This window comes from Balaenoptera acutorostrata, chromosome 9 (genome assembly GCF_949987535.1).
Source record: "Balaenoptera acutorostrata chromosome 9, mBalAcu1.1, whole genome shotgun sequence".
NCBI classification, from domain to species: domain Eukaryota; kingdom Metazoa; phylum Chordata; class Mammalia; order Artiodactyla; family Balaenopteridae; genus Balaenoptera; species Balaenoptera acutorostrata.
Window position 1 is genome coordinate 48653421 of NC_080072.1, and position 19201 is coordinate 48672621.

General features: G+C 35.9%; 1 protein-coding gene across 5 annotated transcripts in view; it reads left to right on the forward strand.

Moving 5' to 3' along the window:
- Nucleotides 1–19201, forward strand: part of STK33 (serine/threonine kinase 33) — an 85060-nt gene that overhangs the window by 46671 nt on the left and 19188 nt on the right. The window lies entirely within an intron of this gene.

The following is a 19201-nucleotide window of genomic DNA, read 5'->3' on the forward strand; positions in this document are numbered from 1 at the left end:
AGGAGGAATTAATAGAGAATCAGACTTTGAAGGCTAGTGGGATTTGATTGCAGGGCTTCGACAGGACTGTGGGAAACAGAGACTCCACTCTTGGAGGGCACACACAAAGTAGTGTGCACATCGGGACCCAGGGGAAGGAGCAGTGACCCCATAGGAGACTGACCAGATATACCTGCTAGTGTTGGAGGGTCTCCTGCAGAGGCGGGGTGTGGCTGTGGCTCACCGGGAAGACAAGGACACTGGAAGCAGAAGTTCTGGGAAGTACTCCTTGGCGTGAGCCCTCCCAGAGTCCGCCATTAGCCCCACCAAAGAGCCTGTAACCTCCAGTGCTGGGTCACCTCAGGCCAAACAACCAACAGGGAGGGAACCCAGCCCCACTCATGGGCAGAAAAGCAGATTAAAGTTTTACTGAGCTCTGCCCACCAGAGCAACAGCCAGCTCTATCCACCACCAGTCCCTCCCATCAGGAAGCTTGCTCAAGCCTCTTAGATAGCCTCACCCACCAGAGGGCAGACAGCAGAAGCAAGAAGAACTACAATCCTGCAGCCCGTAGAACAAAAACCACATTCACAGAAAGATACACACGATGAAAATGCAGAGGGCTATGTACCAGATCAAGGAACAACATAAAACCCCAGAAAAACAACTAAATGAAGTGGAGATAGGCAACCTTTCAGAAAAAGAATTCAGAATAATGATAGTGAAGATGATCCAGGACCTCGTAAAAAGAATGGAGGCAAAGATCGAGAAGATGCAAGAAATGTTTAACAAAGACCTAGAAGAATTAAGGAACAAACAGAGATGACCAATACAAGAACTGAAATGAAAAATACACTAGAAGGAATCAATAGCAGAATAACTGAGGCAGAAGAACAGATAAGTGACCTGGAAGACAGAATGGTGGAATTCACTGTTGTGGAACAGAATAAAGAAAAAAGAATGAAAAGAAATGAAGACAGCCTAAGAGGCCTCAGGGACAACATTAAACGCAACAACATTCGCATTATAGGGGTTGCAGAAGGAGAAGAGAGAGAGAAAGGACCCGAGAAAATATTTGAAGAGATTATAGTCGAAAACTTCCCTAACATGGGAAAGGAAATAGCCACCCAAGTCCAGGAAGCACAGAGAGTCCCAGGCAGAATAAACCCAAGGAGAAACATGCTGAGACACATAGTAATCAAATTGACAAAAATTAAAGACAAAGAAAAATTATTGAAAGCACCAAGGGAAAAATGACAAATAACATACAAGGGAACTCCCATAAGGTTAACAGCTGATTTCTCAGCAGAAACTCCACAAGCCAGAAGGGAGAGGCACGATATATTTAAAGTGATGAAAGGGAAGAACCTACAACCAAGATTACTCTACCCGGCAAGGATCTCATTCAGATTCGATGGAGAAATCAAAAGCTTTACAGATAAGCAAAAGCTAAGGGAATTCAGCACCACCAAACCAGCTCTACAACAAATGCTAGAGGAACTTCTCTCAGTGGGAAACACAAGAGAAGAAAAGGGCCAACAAAAACAAACCCATAACAATTAAGAAAATGGTAACAGGAACATACATATGGATAATTACCTTAAACGTGAATGAATTTAATGCTCCAACCAAAAACCACAGGCTCGCTGAATGGATACAAAAACAAGACCCATATATATGCTGTCTACAAGAGACCCACTTCAGACCTAGGGATACATACAGACTGAACGTGAGGAGATGGAAAAAGATATTCCAGGAAAATGGAAATCAAAAGAAAGCTGGAGTAGCAATACTCATATCAGGTAAAATAGACTTTAAAATAAAGAATGTTACAAGAGACAAAGAAGGACACTACATAATGATCAAGGGCTCAATCCAAGAAGAAGATATAACAATTATAAGTATATATTCACCCAACATAGGAGCACCTCAATACATAAGGCAACTGCTAACAGCTATAAAAGAGGAAATCAACAGTAACACAGTAATAGTGGGGGACTTTAACACCTCACATACACCAATGGACAGATCATCGAAACAGAAAATTAATAAGGAAACACAAGCTTTAAATGACACAATAGACCAGATAGATTTAATTGATAATTTATAGGACATTGCATCCCAAAACAGCAGATTACACTTTCTTCTCAAGTGCGCATGGAACATTCTCCAGGATAGATCACATCTTGGGTCACAAATCAAGCCTCGGTAAATTTAAGAAAATCGAAATCATATCAAGCATCTTTTCTGACCACAACGCTATGAGATTAGAAATCAGTTACAGGGAAAAAAACATAAAAAATACAAACACATGGAGGCTAAACAATACGTTACTAAATAACCAAGAGATCACTGAAGAAATCAAAGAGGAAATCAAAAAATACCTAGAGACAAATGACAACGAAAACACAACGATCCAAACCTATGGTGTGCAGCAAAAGCAGTTCTAAGAGGGAAGTTTATAGCAATACAAGCCTACCTCAAGAAACAATAAAAATCTCAAATAAACAATCTAACCTTACACCTCAAGGGACTAGAGAAAGAAGAACAAACAAAACCCAAAGATAGCAGAAGGAAAGAAATCATAAAGATCAGAGCAGAAATAAATGAAATAGAAACAAAGAAAACAATAGCAAAGATCAATAAAACTAAAAGCTGGTTCTTTGAGAAGATAAACAAAATTGATAAACCATTAGCCAGACTCATCAAGAAAAAGAGAGGACTCAAATCAATAAAATTAGAAATGAAAAAGGAGAGGTTACTACAGACACCAAAGAAATGCAAAGCATCCTAAGAGACTACTACAAGAAACTCTATGCCAATAAAATGGACAACCTGGAAGAAATGGACAAATTCTTAGAAAGGTATAACCTTCCAAGACTGAACTGGGAAGAAATAGAAAATATGAACAGACCAATCACAAGTAATGAAATTGAAACTGTGATTAAAAATCTTCCAACAAGCAAAGTCCAGGATCAGATGGTTTCACAGGTGAATTCTATCAAACATTTAGAGAAGAGCTAACACCCGTCCTTCTCAAACTCTTCCAAAAAATTGCAGAGGAAGGAACACTCCCAAACTCATTCTATGAGGCCACCATCACCCTGATACCAAAACCAGACAAAGATACTACAAAAAAAGGAAATTACAGACCAATATCACTGATGAATATCGATGCAAAAATCCTCAACAAAATAGTAGCAAACAGAATCCAACAACACATTAAAAGGATCATACACCATAATCAAGTGGGATTTATCCCAGGGATGCAAGGATTCTTCAGTATACGCATATCAATCAATGTGATACACCATGTTAACAAATTGAAGAATAAAAACCATACTTGATCATCTCAACAGATGCAGAAAAAGCTTTTGACAAAATTCAACACCCATTTATGATAAAAACTCTCCAGAAGGTGGGCGTAGAGAGAACCTACCTCAACATAAGAAAGGTCATATATGACAAACGCACAGCAAACATCATTCTCAATGGTGAAAAACTGAAAGCATTTCCTCTAAGATCAGGAACAAGGCAAGGATGCCCACTCTTGCCACTATTATTCAACATAGTTTTGGACGTCCTAACCACAGCAATCAGAGAAGAACAAGAAATAAAAGGAATACAAATTGGAAAAGAAGAAGTAAAACTGTCACTGTTTGCAGATGACATGATACTATACATAGAGGATCCTAAAGATGTCACCAGAAAACTACTAGAGCTAATCAATGAATTTGGTAAAGTTGCAGGATACAAAATTAATGCACAGAAATATCTTGCATTCCTATATACTAATGATGAAAAATCTGAAAAAGAAATTAAGGAAACACTCCCATTTACCACTGCAACAAAAAGAATAAAATACCTAGGAATAAACCTACCTAGGGAGACAAAAGACCTGTATGCAGAAAACTATAAGACACTGATGAAAGAAATTAAAGACGATACAAACAGATGGAGAGATATACCATATTCTTGGATTAGAAGAATCAATATTGTTAAAATGACTGTACTACCCAAAGCAATCTACAGATTCAATGCAATTCCTATCAAATTACCAATGGCATTTTTTACAGAACTAGGATAAAAAATCTTAAAATTTGTATGGAGACACAAAAGACCCCGAAGAGCCAAAGCAGTCTTGAGAAAGCAAAACTGATCTGGAGGAATCAGGCTCCCAGACTTCAGACTATACTACAAAGCTACAGTAATCAAGACAGTATGGTACTGGCACAAAAACAGAAATATACATCAATGGAACAGGATAGAAAGCCCAGAGATAAACCCACGCACATATGATCACCTTATCTTTGATAAAGGAGGCAGGAATATACAATGGAGAAAAGACAGCCTCTTTAATAAGTGGTGCTGGGAAAACTGGACAGCTACATGTAAAGGAATGAAATTAGAACGCTACCTAACACCATACACAAAAATAAACTCAAGGGCTTCCCTGGTGGCGCAGTGGTTGAGAATCTGCCTGCCAATGCAGGGGACACGGGTTTGAGCCCTGGTCTGGGAGGATCCCACATGCCACGGAGCAGCTAAGCCCGTGAGCCATAATTACTGAACCTGCATGTCTGGAGCCTGTGCTCCCAACAAGAGAGGCCGCGATAGTGAGAGGCCCGTGCACCGCGATGAAGAGTGGCCCCCGCTTGCCACAACTAGAGAAAGCCCTCTCACAGAAACGAAGACCCAGCACAGCCATAAATAAGTAAATAAATAATTTTTTTAAAAAAAACTCAAAATGGATTGAAGACCTAAATGTAAGGCCAGACACTATCAAACTCTTAGAGGAAAACATAGGCAGAACACTCCATGACATAAATCACAGCAAGATCCTTTTTGACCCACCTCCTAGAGAAATGGAAATAAAAACAAAAATAAACAAATGGGACCTAATGAAACTTAAAAGCTTTTGCACAGTAAAGGAAACCATAAACAAGACGAAAAGACAACCCTCAGAATGGGAGAAACTATTTGCAAATGAAGCAACTGACAACGAATTAATCTCCAAAATTTATAAACAGCTCATGCAGCTCAATATCAAAAAAACAAACAACCCAATCAAAAAATGGGCAGTAGACCTAAATAGACATTTTTCCAAAGAAGACCTACAGATGGCCAGGAAGCATATGAAAAGCTGCTCAACATCACTAATTATTAGAGAAATGCAAATCAAAACTACAATGAGGTATCACCTCACACCAGTTAGAATGGGCATCATCAGAAAATCTACAAACAGCAAATGCTGAAGAGGGTGTGGAGAAAAGGGAACCCTCTTGCACTGTTGGTGAGAATGTAAATTGTTACAGCCACTATGGAGAACAGTATGGAGGTTCCTTAAAAAAGTAAAAATAGAATTACCATATGACCCAGCCATCCCACTACTGGGCATATATACCCAGAGAAAACCATAGTTCAAAAAGACACATGCACCCCAATGTTCATTGCAGCACTGTTTACAATAGCCAGGTCATGGAAGCAACCTAAATGCCCATCGACAGATGAATGGATAAAGAAGATGTGGCACATATATGCAATGGAATATTACTGAGCCATAAAAAGGAACGAAATTGGGTCATTTGTAGCGATGTGGATGGATCTAGAGACCGTCATACAGAGTGAAGTAAGTCAGAAAGAGAAAAACAAATATCGTATATTAACGCATATATATGGAACCTAGGAAAATGGTATAGATGAACCAGTTTGCAGGGCAGAAATAGAGACACAGACATAGAGAACAAACGTATGGACATCAAGGGGGGAAAGTGGCAGGGAGGGGGGTGGTGTGACGAATTGGGAGATTGGGATTGACACGTATACACTCATATGTATAAAATGAATAACTAGTAAGAACCTGCTGTATAAAGAAATAAATAAAATTTTAAAAAATTTTAAAAGAAACTTTAGATTATTTGTTCATTTCTTTGAATTTGTTTTTGTATTGCATTTCTTCTACCGCATTTATCCCAATGTAATATATATTTTTGCATGAAAGACTTCTTACTAATCACCCTATCATTCGTCTCATTTTGCAAAAAAAAGCTCAAATATATATTTATACTTTTGTTTTTATTTCTCGTGACCCTAGGGCTCTAAATTTTTTAAAATTATTTGAGTGACTTTAATTATTCTTTTATAATTGATCAAGGGAATGTAATTATAATTGTTAATAATTATCAAACATAAGTCAAATTATATTGGAAAAATATCTCTTTAGTGGATGGATAGGGCTACATTTCCCCCCAAATAGCTATCCATCCATGATTGAATGTTACTTAATGTTAGAGAGAGACAGTGTTCAGCATCAGTTGTATTATTGTTTTGTCAGTTTTCATAGATGTAAGCACTGAGAACCTTATAAACAAGTAGAAAGAGTTTTGATGTAGCAGTGTCACTCATTTCTTTAAATCTGTTTGAGTTATATGTCAAAAACCACCTAGTGAAAGGCCAGCTGGAGGAGGCTCGGTTCCTGACAAGATACTGAATTAGCACAGACTTCTGCATGTTCTCTGAAGATTAAACCTAGAGTAACTTTAGAGAGAAACCTCATGATACCAGGATTCAGAGAATAGTGTACGAAACCCCTGGGAAGATAAGGGGATATTCTGAGCTGGCATGTATGGTGGGTAAGGTTACAGCCAGGGAAGGAAGTAAAAATAGGAAGACAAAAACAACCCAAGTTCCCCTTTGCCTCGGGACACTGATACCTGTCCTCTCACAGGAGTAGGAAGTAATAAAATCAGAGCAGCACTGAGGCCCTGCATGAGTGAGAAGCTAAGGAAAATGGGTGGGAATTGGATTTAGGCATTGACTTACCTGTTGGCCTCCACACCCTAGGACAGTTGGGTTATACTTTTAGAAGTGCCTCCTCCTTGGGTTGTTTCTTCTTGGAGGAGAAGTTTGATAAGGTTGAAACCCTGAACTGAGGAGTTGCTTGGTGGGGGCAGATCTTTGGTGCCTAGGGATTTTGAGCTCCTGGGGCTGAAGGCCTGGTTCTGGTCTGTCCTCCTGAGGAGCCAGTACTCCCTGTGGAGTATGAGCTAACAGGCCACATTTCACACACCATTAGGAGAGTTTAGAATAGGCAGTTCAAGAATTTAGAAGTCAACAAAATAAACATGCTACAAGAGATAAGGGAAGATGTTAATAATATGAAGCAAGAAATGAAATGATAAAGCAAAACCAGGTAGAACCATTTAGGTATAATAGTTAAAATAGAGATGAGGTTATATAGGATAAGTAGTGAAATGGGTGAAGCTGAAGAATGAATTAAAAAAACTAGATGATCAGATTATGGAACTTTAATAGAACTTTATAGAAGGGAACAGATGAAGATAAACAAATTGAAAAAAATAAAGAAAAGTTAAGCTATAAGGAATTGAAAGTAAAAGTTACAAAATCCATATAATAGGAGTCTCAGGAAAAAAAGTAAAAAGAGGGAGAAGGAAATCTTTTAAAAAATAATAGAGATAATTTGTCAGAATTAAAGAAAGAAGAAAGACTTCAGCTCTAAATAGATGATAGACTACCAAATAGGAGAGAGAAGGAAAAACTGACAAAATAGACATAATGAGATTTAAGAACATCAGAAACAAAGAGGAAATTCTAAATGTTCCCAGAGAGAAAGAGCAATATCATATAAAAAAGAACAAGAGTCACATTGACATCTTACTTTTCAGCAGCAACATTGGATGCAAGTGTAAATGGAGTAATAATTCTAAATGTGTTAAAGGGAAAACAACTTTAAACTTAGAATTTTATATCCATCCAAATTGTCATTCAAGTGAAAGGGAATGATAAAAATATTTTCAAATATACAAGGCCTCAGGTTTGCCACACAAGTCCTAGATTTAAAACACTTGATAGAAGTAATTAAATAGGAGGTCAAAGAAATCCAGTAGATACTGCGAGAGCTATGTGTACCAAGAGTCTTCAAATACCTTAGTAAAGTGTGTTGGTGTCCAAAAAAAAAAGAAAAAGACCAAAGAAGAAGAGGAGAAAGTATATTCATAATAACCCAGACTTAAAATGTGTGATAATATACACATGACAAGCGTTGAGAACGGAGAGAGAACATGGGTACACGAGAGGGGGCTAAAATGGAAGATGTAGACAATGGATTTTCAAATAGTAAAGGATTAAAAAAGATACAAAGAGTGAGACAGTTGTAGTAATAAACTTAAATGATAGAAACAGTTTCAGATAAGTTAATGGGTTAGAAATACCTGTTAAGGGATTTTCCTGGTGGTGCAGTGGTAAAGAATCCACCTTCAAATGCAGGGGATGTGGGTTTGATACCTGGTTGGGGAACTAAAATCCCACATGCTGCATGGCATCTAAACCCACGTGCCACAACTACTGAGCCCACGCGCTCTGGAGCCTGCGTGCCACAACTAGAGAGAGAAAACCTGCGCGCCACAACTAGAGAGAAGCCCACGCGCCACAACAAAAGATCCCACGTGCAGCAACTAAGATCCAACACAGCCAAAAATAATAAATAAATAAATAAATAAAAATAAACATGAAAAAAATAATATTTTAAAAAAAGAAATACCTGTTAAAAGACATAAGATCAGGTTGACTTTTTAAAAATCTAGCTAAGTGCTATTTACAAGAAGCACATTTGAAGCATAAGGACACAAATATTGAAAGAAAAAGAATGGAAAAGAACATACCAGGCAAACACTAACCAAAACAAGCCTGAGTAACTGAATTAATATCAATTAAATATACCTTGCCACAAACAAATCATCGCTAGAGATAATGAAGGTCACTTTATAATGATAAAAGTTTAATCCAAACAAAATATATAAGTTTAAACATGTATGCAACTAATAAGATAATCTCAAAAATATACATCAAAAATGACAAAATTACAACGAGAAATTGGAAAATTCACCATCATAGTGGGAGATTTTAATGCACTTCTCTCAATTATTGATATGTGAAGCAAATGAAAACAGAAACAAGGGTATTTTAACAACACAATTAACAAGCTTATTTTAGTGGACATGTATACAATTCTGCATCCAACAATTAGAGAATATACATTTTTCTTAACCACATGTGGAAGGAACATTTACCAAAATTGATCTGGCCAGGAAGAAAGCAAGTCTCAATAAATTTCACACAGATTATGTTCTCTAACAATACACAATTAAGTTAAAAGTCAATGCCAATAAGATTAAATATCTATATATATTTGGAAATTAAATCACATGCTTCTAGATAAGTCATGGGTTAAAGAATAAATACTAATGAGAACAAATTTTTAATTTGTAGAACTGAATGGTAATAAAAATACAACATATCAAAACCTGTGAGATGCAGTAGAATGTGTTTCAGCAGAAATTTATCACCTGGAATATTCACATTAGAAAAGAAGAAAGGCTAAAAAGGAACTACATAGCCAACTTAAAATCTCAGGAAAAAATCCCAACAGAATATACCCAAATAAAGTAGTAGGAAAAATAAAACTAAGAGTGAAAATAAATTAAATGGAAAGGAAAGGTAGAAAAGAGAAAATCAATGAGACCAACACTTGATTCTTTGAAAAGACCAACAAATAGATAAATTTTTGACAAAAATAAGAAAGAAATAGAGAAGACAAAAATACTATTAATAGGAAAAAGGGAATACAGGCACAGATAAAGCAGAAATTAAAAGGATAAATATTAAAAAGGTAAGGGAATACCACCACCAACTGTATACTAATAAATCTGAAAACTTAGGAAAAATGGACAAAATTTCTTTTCATAAAAAATATTTTCCCAAAAAAAAAATTTTCCTCAAAAAATACAGCTTCATAAAATTGTCTCAAGAATAAATAGAAGGGACTTCCCTGGTGGTCCAGTGGTTAAGACTTTGCCTTGCAATGCAGGGGGTGCAGGTTCAATCCCTGGTTGGGGAGCTAAGATCCCACATGCCTCACGGCCAAAAAACCAAAACATGAAAGAGAAGCAATATTGTAACAAATTCAATAAAGACTTTAAAAAATGGTCCACCTCAAAAAAAAACTAAAAAAAAAAAAGAATAAATAGAAAACTTGAATTGTCCTATATAATTACTAAGGAAATTGAAGCAGTAGTTTAAAATCTTCCACCAGGAAAACACCAAGCCTAGATGATTTTACAGATTAGTTCTACCAAACTTTTATGTCAAATTTATAACTCTCCTCCTGTGCCCCCAAAGAGAGAATTTTCCTAATTTATTCTGAGTCTAGTATTAATTCTGTATACTCTAGTATAACAAAACTAGACCATTGTAAACCAAACCTATGAAAAAGGAAAATGATCCATATTACTTATTAATATAGATGTAAAACCTTAACCAACATATTAGCAAGTTGGATCCAACTGTGTTTATAAAAAAGATCATGATCTAGTTGGATTTTCCCTAAAAATACAATGATAGTTTAATTTTGGGAAAAAAATCTGTAAATATAAATTCACACATTAATATATTAAAGGAGAAAAAGCATATGATAATTTAAAGGAAACACTTGTAATAAGACTCAGTATACATTCATAATTTAATTAGGAATAGAAGAAAACTTCCTTAACCTGATAAAAGTTTACAGCAAATACCGTCTTAAATGGGAAACGTGAGAAGCATTTCTTTAAAATAAAGAGCTAGTCAAGGAAATCAGCTTTCAATAGTTTTTCCCAACATTGTTGATCTTAGTCAACTTAAGACAAGGAAAATAAATTAAAGTCATGAGAATTGGAAAACAGAAATAAAACTTTTATTATTTGCAGTAATATACAAATTATTAGACAAACTATTTGAAATAATAAAAGAGCTGAGTAAGGTAGCTGGATTTAAGGTTGATACTCATCGATATGTAAGTGTATCAAATCAACACATTGTCCACTTTAAACTTACACAATGTTATATATCAATTGTATCTCAGTAAACCTGGAAAAAAAAGATTGACATTGTATTTCTTTTCACTAGCAAGCAACAATATAAAATGTAAAAAAATGAAGACGTAAAATAACATTCAAGAATATATAATTTCTAGAAATAAATTCAACATAAGATTTGGGGAGGGGCTTCCCTGGTGGCGCAGTGGTTGAGAATCTGCCTGCCAATTCAGGGGACACAGGTTCGAGCCCTGGTCTGGGAAGATCCCACATGCCGCGGAGCGACTAGGCCCGTGAGCCACAATTGCTGAGCCTGCGCGTCTGGAGCCTGTGCTCCGCAACAAGAGAGGCCGCGATAGCGAGAGGCCTGCGCACCGCCATGAAGAGTGGCCCCCACTCGCCGCAACGAGAGAAAGCCCTCGCACAGAAACGAAGACCCAGCACAGCCATAAATTAATTAATTAATTAATTAATTTTAAAAAAGAGAAAGTTATTAAAAAAAAAAGATTTGGGGAAAATTATGAAATTTTATTGGAAAACATTGAAGAAAACTTAAGTGTAAAGATATACCATAATCATAGGTCAGGAGACTTAATATCATAAAAACTGATTTCCTCATGTTGATGTACATACACGATGCAAATCCAATCAAAATTCCACAAGCTTTCCTGACCCTAAAATTTGTATCGAAGCTTAAAGGGTCGAAAATAGCCAAGACATTTCTGAATGTTTTGCTCTACCAGATATTAAGACTTATGAAGCTGTATTAGTTAGCATAGTGTGATCATTTGCAGTAATAAGCAAATTGACCAGTAGAATAAAATAGAAGGCGCAGAAACATATCCATGCATATCTGGAACTTTTATGACAGTGGTAGTATGGCAGATCAGTGGAAAAAGGAGAGACTATTCAATAACTGGAGCTGGAATAAATGGTTGTCCATATGAAAAAAAAGAGAGAGAGAAATTGGGTTCCTATCTCACACTGCAGACAAGAGTCAACTGCAAATCAAGGACTTAAATAATAAAATTTATATTTAACTTTTAGTAGAAAATATAGGTGAAAATCTTTTGGACCTTGGAGTGTGTAGAAAAGGATTTTATAAGCAAGATACCAAAGGCACTAACATAAAAGAAATGGTGGATAAACTTGACTTAATATTAATTTTCAGAACTTCTGTTCATAAAACAACACTTTAGGGATAGGTTATAAACTAGGAGAAGGCTTTTGAAACCCAAAAAACCAAAATAAGGGTTAATATCATGAAATCTCAATAATTCTTACAAATCAATACAAAGCGGACAAACAACCTAGTAGAAAATGTACAAAGAGACAGGGCCAGGCATTTTTTAAAATTAATTTTTATTGGAGTATAGTTGCTTTAGGGCCAGGCATTTTTACAGAAGAGGACCCACATTTGGCTGATGAACACGTGACAAGATGTTCAGTCGCATTAGTGATCGGGGAAATACAAACCAAGACCTCAGTGAGATACACCAAAAATTAAGAAGTCTGACAGTAGCCGGTGTTGGAATAGATGTGGGTAAAGAGTATCTTTTTTTTTAAATTAATTTTTATTGGAGTATAGTTGATTTACAGTGTTGTGTTAGTTTTTGCTGTACAGCAAAGTGAATGAGTTTTACATATACATATATCCACTCTTTTTTAGATTCTATTCCAATATAGGTCATTACAGAGTGTTGAGCAGAGTTCCCTGTGCTATATAGTAGGTCCTTATTAGTTATCTATTTTATATATAGTAGTGTGTACTGTCAATCACAGTCTCCCAATTTATCCCTCCCCCCCATTTCCCCCTTGGTAACCATGAGTTTGTTTTCTACATCTGTGACTCTGTTTCTGTTTTGTAAATAAGTTCATTTGTACCATTTTTTAAGATTCCACATATAAGCATTATCATATGATATCTGTCTTTCTCTGTCTGACTGACTTTACTCAGTATAACAATCTCTACGTCCATCCATGTTGCTGCAAATGGCACTATTTCATTCTTTTTTATGGCTGAGTAATATTCCATTCTATATATGTACCACATCTTCTTTATCCATTCCTCTGTTGATGGACATTTAGGTTGCTTCCAGGTCTTGGCTATTGTAAATTGTGCTGCAATGAACATTGAGGTGTATGTACCTTTTGAATTATGGTTTTCTCCAGATATGTGCCCAGGAGTGGGATTGCTGGATCATACGGTAGTTCTATTTTTAATTTTTTAAGGAACCTCCATACCGTTTTCCACAGTGGCCGTACCAATTTACATTCCCACCAACAGTGTAGGAGGGTTCCGTTTTCTCCACACCCTCTCAAGCATTTATTGTTTGTAGATTTTTTGATGATGGCCATTCTGACCAGTGTGAGGTGATATCTCATTATAGTTTTGATTTGCATTTCTCTAATAATTAGTGATGTTGAGCATCTTTTCATGTGACTCTTGGCAGTCTGTATGTCTTCTTTGGAGAAATGTCTATTTAGATCTTCTGCCCATTTTTTGACTGGGTTGTTTGTTTTTTTGATATTGAGCTCCATGAGCTGTTTGTATATTTTGGAGATTAATCCCTTGTTGGTCGCTTCATTTGCAAATGTTTTCCCCATTCTGTGGGTTGTCTTTTTGTTTTGTTTATGGTTCCTTTGCTGTGCAAAAGCTTTTAAGTTTAATCATTGCTGGTGAGAGTATTAATTGGTACAACTACTTTGGAAAAAGGGATTGACATTATCTTTTAAAGTTAACCATTCACATACTTTATAACCAAGAAATTTCACTTCTAAGAATATACCCGAGGAACTCTTGCACATATACATGTGGAGATATACACAATAATGTTTGTGGAAGTGTATATAGGAGCAAAAACCCAGAATCAACCCAAATTCCCTCTGACTAGAGAATGAATAAATTGTGGTATCGTCTTAAAATGGAATATTATACAGCCATGAAAATGATTAAGCTACATGTAATAATATGTACAAATCTATGAAATTTAATTTTAAATTAATCATAGTTTTGTTAAGATATAATTTACTTAATGTAAAATACACAGATTTTAAGTGTATAGCTTGATGAATTTTTATGAATTTATGTGTTTGTGTAACCACCACCCAGAACAAAATACAGAACATTTCCACCCCCCACAAGAAAGTTCCTTTGTTCCCTTTTCCACCGTTCACTTTGTGCCACTCACCAGCAATGTGTAAGAGTTCTAGTTTTGCTCCCCATCCTCTCCAGTGCTTGTTATTATCAATATTTTTAATTTAGATACTCTGGTAATATATAATGGTATCTCATTGTGGTTTTAATCTGCATTTCCTGAATGACAAATGAAATTGGTCACTTTTACTTTACTTATCCTTATTGGCCTTTTGGATATCTTCTTTTATGAAATGTCTGTTCAAGTCTTTCCTCCATTTTTCTATTAGTTTTTTTTTAATTTATTGATTTGTAGAAGTTGTATATTCTAGATATGAGCCTTCTGTCTCTCACACACACACAAAAATAAATATATGTACAATAACAAGCATTGTAAGAAGCTGACTTAAGAAAAGAACATGGAAAGAATTACTACAAATCCTTGCTCAAGCAGGTGGCTTTTGAAAAAGAATAGGTCATTGGAAATTGAGGGTCTTGAAACTGACTCCCTGCAAACCATCCCTGCCCATACAGCCCTTAGTAAGTCTTCATGTACAGCGAGGTGTACACATAACCGTTTGAAGAATGTTGGTTTGGAATATATTTTGTTTTTATTTTTCCAGCTTTATTGAGACATAATTTGACATATAACATTGTATAAATTTAAGATGTGCAACATAGTGATTTAATATAGGTATATATTATGAAATGATTACCACAATAAATTTAGTTACTATATCCATCACCTCACATAGTTTAAATTTTTTTTCTTGTGGTGGGAAAAACTCTCTGAGCAGTTTTCAAATATACATTACAGTATTGAAGGCTCAGCAACACCTCTACCTAGAAATTCTTAGCAGACAATTGGAAATGCACTTCTGGAATAAGGGTAAATTACTAAATTTCTCAGTTTGTTTCCTCTTAAAGAATAGGAATATCAACACCAACTTTCTCTACTCTCATTATTTGCTATACTTGTGAAAACAAAATCACTGAGATGACTTTGTTAGGAAAAATTTTAAAGTGGTGCAGAGTTGCTTACTTCAGCAGCCCTTACTACCTTTCTATGCTGCTGCCTTGGCCTCACTGAGACCCATGAGAGCATGTTTGGTGATCTTACTGGGTGCTATCAGTCCTTTTTGAGTATCTGCAACTTACATTATTTCTTTTCCTACATAGTTTATATTAATTTTTAGTCATATAATAGTTGCCATTACCCTTAGTAAATGATTTAAATGGAAAACAAGGCAGGAAAAATAACTTTCTCCCTCTATTCCCTCATTCCCTCTTACTAAAGATAACCATTGTTAAGTCTCTTATGTATTCTTTCAAATCATTCTGAACATTTTTATTATTCACTTTTCACAAATGGGTTTATATTACGGAGACTATTCTTTTTCATCTAATGTATTTTGGGAAGATATGCTTATTTTTTTAAAAAGCAGTATTGTATCCAAAACTATGGATACACTGTTATTTTGCCCCTATGAATATGGAATATTTAAATTGTTTCAGGTCTTTTCTGTTACAAACAATGGTGCAACAAATGTTCTTGTAAGTATATGTTTGCATACTGTGTCAGCATATCTATAAAATAAATTCTTAAAAGTTGAATTACTGGTTTGTGAGAATGTGCATTACATATTTTGATAGTTTATTGCCAATTTATCCTCCCATAAAAAGCAAGTAAATGAGAGAGCCTGTTTCCCCATACCCTCACCAACACAGTGTTTTATCAAACTTAAATTTATATCCATTAGGTGAAAATTGCCAACTCATTGTTTTTGATTTGGATTTTATTAATTTTGTGAAGTTGAGCATCCTTTTATATCTTTTTTATAAAGATATAAAAAATTTTTCTAATTAAAACAATTTATTCCTTGGAACATTACAAAATAAAGAGTTCTAGCTATTTACGAAAAGTAGAAAATGATGACCGTAAGTTAAAGACCCAGAATGTTTCCTTTTCGTTTTGCTGATTTTATGTTTCATACTCTCTTATCCCAACTCATATATATCATTCATTCGTTCATTAAAAAATACTTGTTAAAGACTTATTGTTTACAGAATACTGATAGGCACTGTCCTTGAAAAGGCAAATTTTGTTAGATGAGGATGTATGTTTGGGTTCCTATTTGCAGGACCTGTCTACTAAGATTAAATCCAAATCTTAGTATTTGACCAATGCTTCTCCTCTGTGAGTGTTCATTTTTCCAGTTTTTCAAAATAAATAGTCTCAAACTGTTAGTTAAACAAGTGGAAATTTATGAACAAAAAGGTTGGTTTTCTACTTATGGTAGCCTCAGATTATCAGCCTATTACTGCTGCCTTCTTGCCATTTGCTGCTTCATGGTTGATGAGTTCAGGGTGTGACCCCTCTTAATACAGCTGGTAAAGGGAGTTCAGAGGTTACTGTTCTGATGGTGAGGTGTCTCCACAATCTCCAGTGTCTGCCCTAACAATTCCACCCATTTTTGTTTGGTTGGTTCATGTGTAATTTCTCTTGAGCCTAGAAGGCTCATGACACACAGCTCTGGGCCACTTATTCATTGGTCAGTCCAAGTATCTGATGCAATTCCTCCTCCAACTGTTAGCAGGCAAGAAGGGGCTAGTCTAGTAAGTTACTGGCTGGACTTTAGACAAGAGGGAAAGTCTGGAATCTATACCAACATTTGTGCCCTGCTTGATATCACAAGGGAATATAGGAAGCATATAGTTAAAAATTTATAAATGGTAGAGTGTTTTTGATGGGATAATGACCCTATTCTAGATCTTTTGCTCTTCTCCCCAGTCTCTTTGCAATAAGAAATAGAGTCATTTGTAGCGTGTCAGTCACCATGCTTTTGGGTGTATATATTGATATATGTGAACCAAGCACTTGAAAGCTGGCTAGAAATGCAGATTCAAGATAGTACAGGTAATCCTTGCTTTGCACAGTAGTGCAGAACCATAAAAATAGTGCAGATTGAAGCTGTGCAAAATGATTTTAATAATCAATGGGAAAAATTGTGCTTTTTCCATGCCCTTTAAAATTTTTTGTTAAACATTAAAAACTCCCTAACTGTTGGTTCTAAATATATAGAGAGAATGAAACAAAAGTAAAGCTAATTTTTTTGCACTGTAATTTAAAACATTAGAAATATTGAGAGTTAAAGTGTCTTATTTTGGGGTTAAAAACTTATCAAGATTAGTTTAAACAGTGCTTGCCTTCCTCTTAGCATACATACAGAGGGGAGCATCTTTTTTATGCCTTGGTGAATTGTCATACTGTTTTACAAGTTTGGATCAATTACCAACATTGTATCCTTTGTCTTTTCAATGTCTTGAATATCTCTGAAAATTCTTTAAATGTCAAGTTTTTGTGAGTGTCATTTTCTCTGAAGCATCTTCATCCTTCCTCATTTATATTGATAAGTTTGCCTTCACTAAGTTCCTTTGGTTGCGCATCTAGATTCTCACAGTGGCAGTGGCAGCATTCCCATAGTCAGCTGTTTCTTCTATTACTCCATTTACATTTGATTCAGATTTTACTCCCAGTATTATCACTTTTAATTTCTTTGTTGCAGTTTCATTTTTGTTGGCAAATTCCCTGCGAGACAAGGAGGCAACACAACTGCACACCTTGCTGTCTGTGTGTGAACTGAATAGCAGATGCACAGTGTCCAATCACCAACAGACTGTGAAAGAAGTGACGTGATTGGTCACTGATCATGATGCAAATCTGTAATTTACCTGGTGATCGTGGATTGAAGAGCTAGCAGTGAAGTTTGAACTTTATGCAATTATAGTTAATGTACCATGGTGACTGAAATTTGAACTGTGTTGCTGAGGGACTGATATTATTTAAGTCATGATGACTAAAATTCATGCATATCAGGACTGTGCAAAGCAAAGACTGCCTAAATAAATTGGCTATCACATGGCACTGATTGCATATGATCTGTGTAGTAATTACAATTTTGTTGGGTATGCTGATTATATAGTGGGCTCACTCTTTATAAGGCTTTTTGGAGGTGACTTACAGAGTGTAAATATTTAATCTGTCTATATCAGGACAGGCTAGATGATGCTGTGGTAACAAGTGACCCCCAAATCTCAGTGCTCTTTATGCCTTCCATTGCACATTGGCTGGGAGGAGGGGAGCAAGCTCTGTTTTACTTTGTCTTCACTCAGGGACCCAGGCTGAGGGAGGCGCCATCTCTGTGCTTCTATAGTTACTAAGGCAGAAATTGAGAACATGTAAATTACACGCTGTCTCTTCAAGTTTCTACCCAGAAGTGATGCACACTATTTCAAATCACATTTTACTGGTCAAAATAAGTCATATCATCATGTTCCAAAAGAGGTGGAGAAGCAAAATTCTACTATGTGCCTAGAAGAAATGACTCTAGATCCAAAGAGTTAACTTGTAGAGAGTTTATCAGGGAAGAGCAATTGAGGACTGGGATTACAGACATAGATGTCAGATTGTCTCTGTTTTCTAATGAAAGAATTAAGTTGAGGCAAAGTTGTGTGTACTAGTATTCCAGGAGCCTGGACACTGTGGGTTAGTGTTCAAGGTCATGATGAAGCCAGGAAGTTATAATAGAGGCTAGATGAATCACTGAGGTCAAGCAGGGCTGTTGACAGAGCCCTGAAGATCAGAACTCATTCAGATGAGAGCTCTGAGACTATCTGCCATTCTAAACAATTTCAACTTCTTTTTGCTCTCTGAGACTTCATCTGTGCTTCATTTAAGTTGACAACATCTTTAAAAGTTCTGGGATACTTGACGGAGATGACTGTCAACTTGAGCCTTGACGGAAATGTAGGCTACGGGTTGGCAGAAGGCATAGTAAGGGCATTCTGGGAGTAAATGGGTAGAGGCTGCAGAAGTGCGACCAAAAGTAGGATGCTATGAAAGTAGTAAGAATATAGACCTTCTTAAAACAGGACGATGTAGAAGAACCACAGGGAATGAATAGCATAATGATCCTCACTTAATTATTACTATTCCATGCTTAATATTTGTCTGTGTCTTTAACCACGAATATATTAAACTCTACAAATCCTCAATAGTGTACTCAGATGGCTGCCCTTAAGATGCCTGGCCTCATACTATTCTGTATCACTGTTGCTTAATGCTTCAATCCATCCACATATCAAATTAACTTAGATCACTCCATAGTTGTTCCCACACCTAAACGTCCTGTTTTAATCTAAATGTGACCCAAAC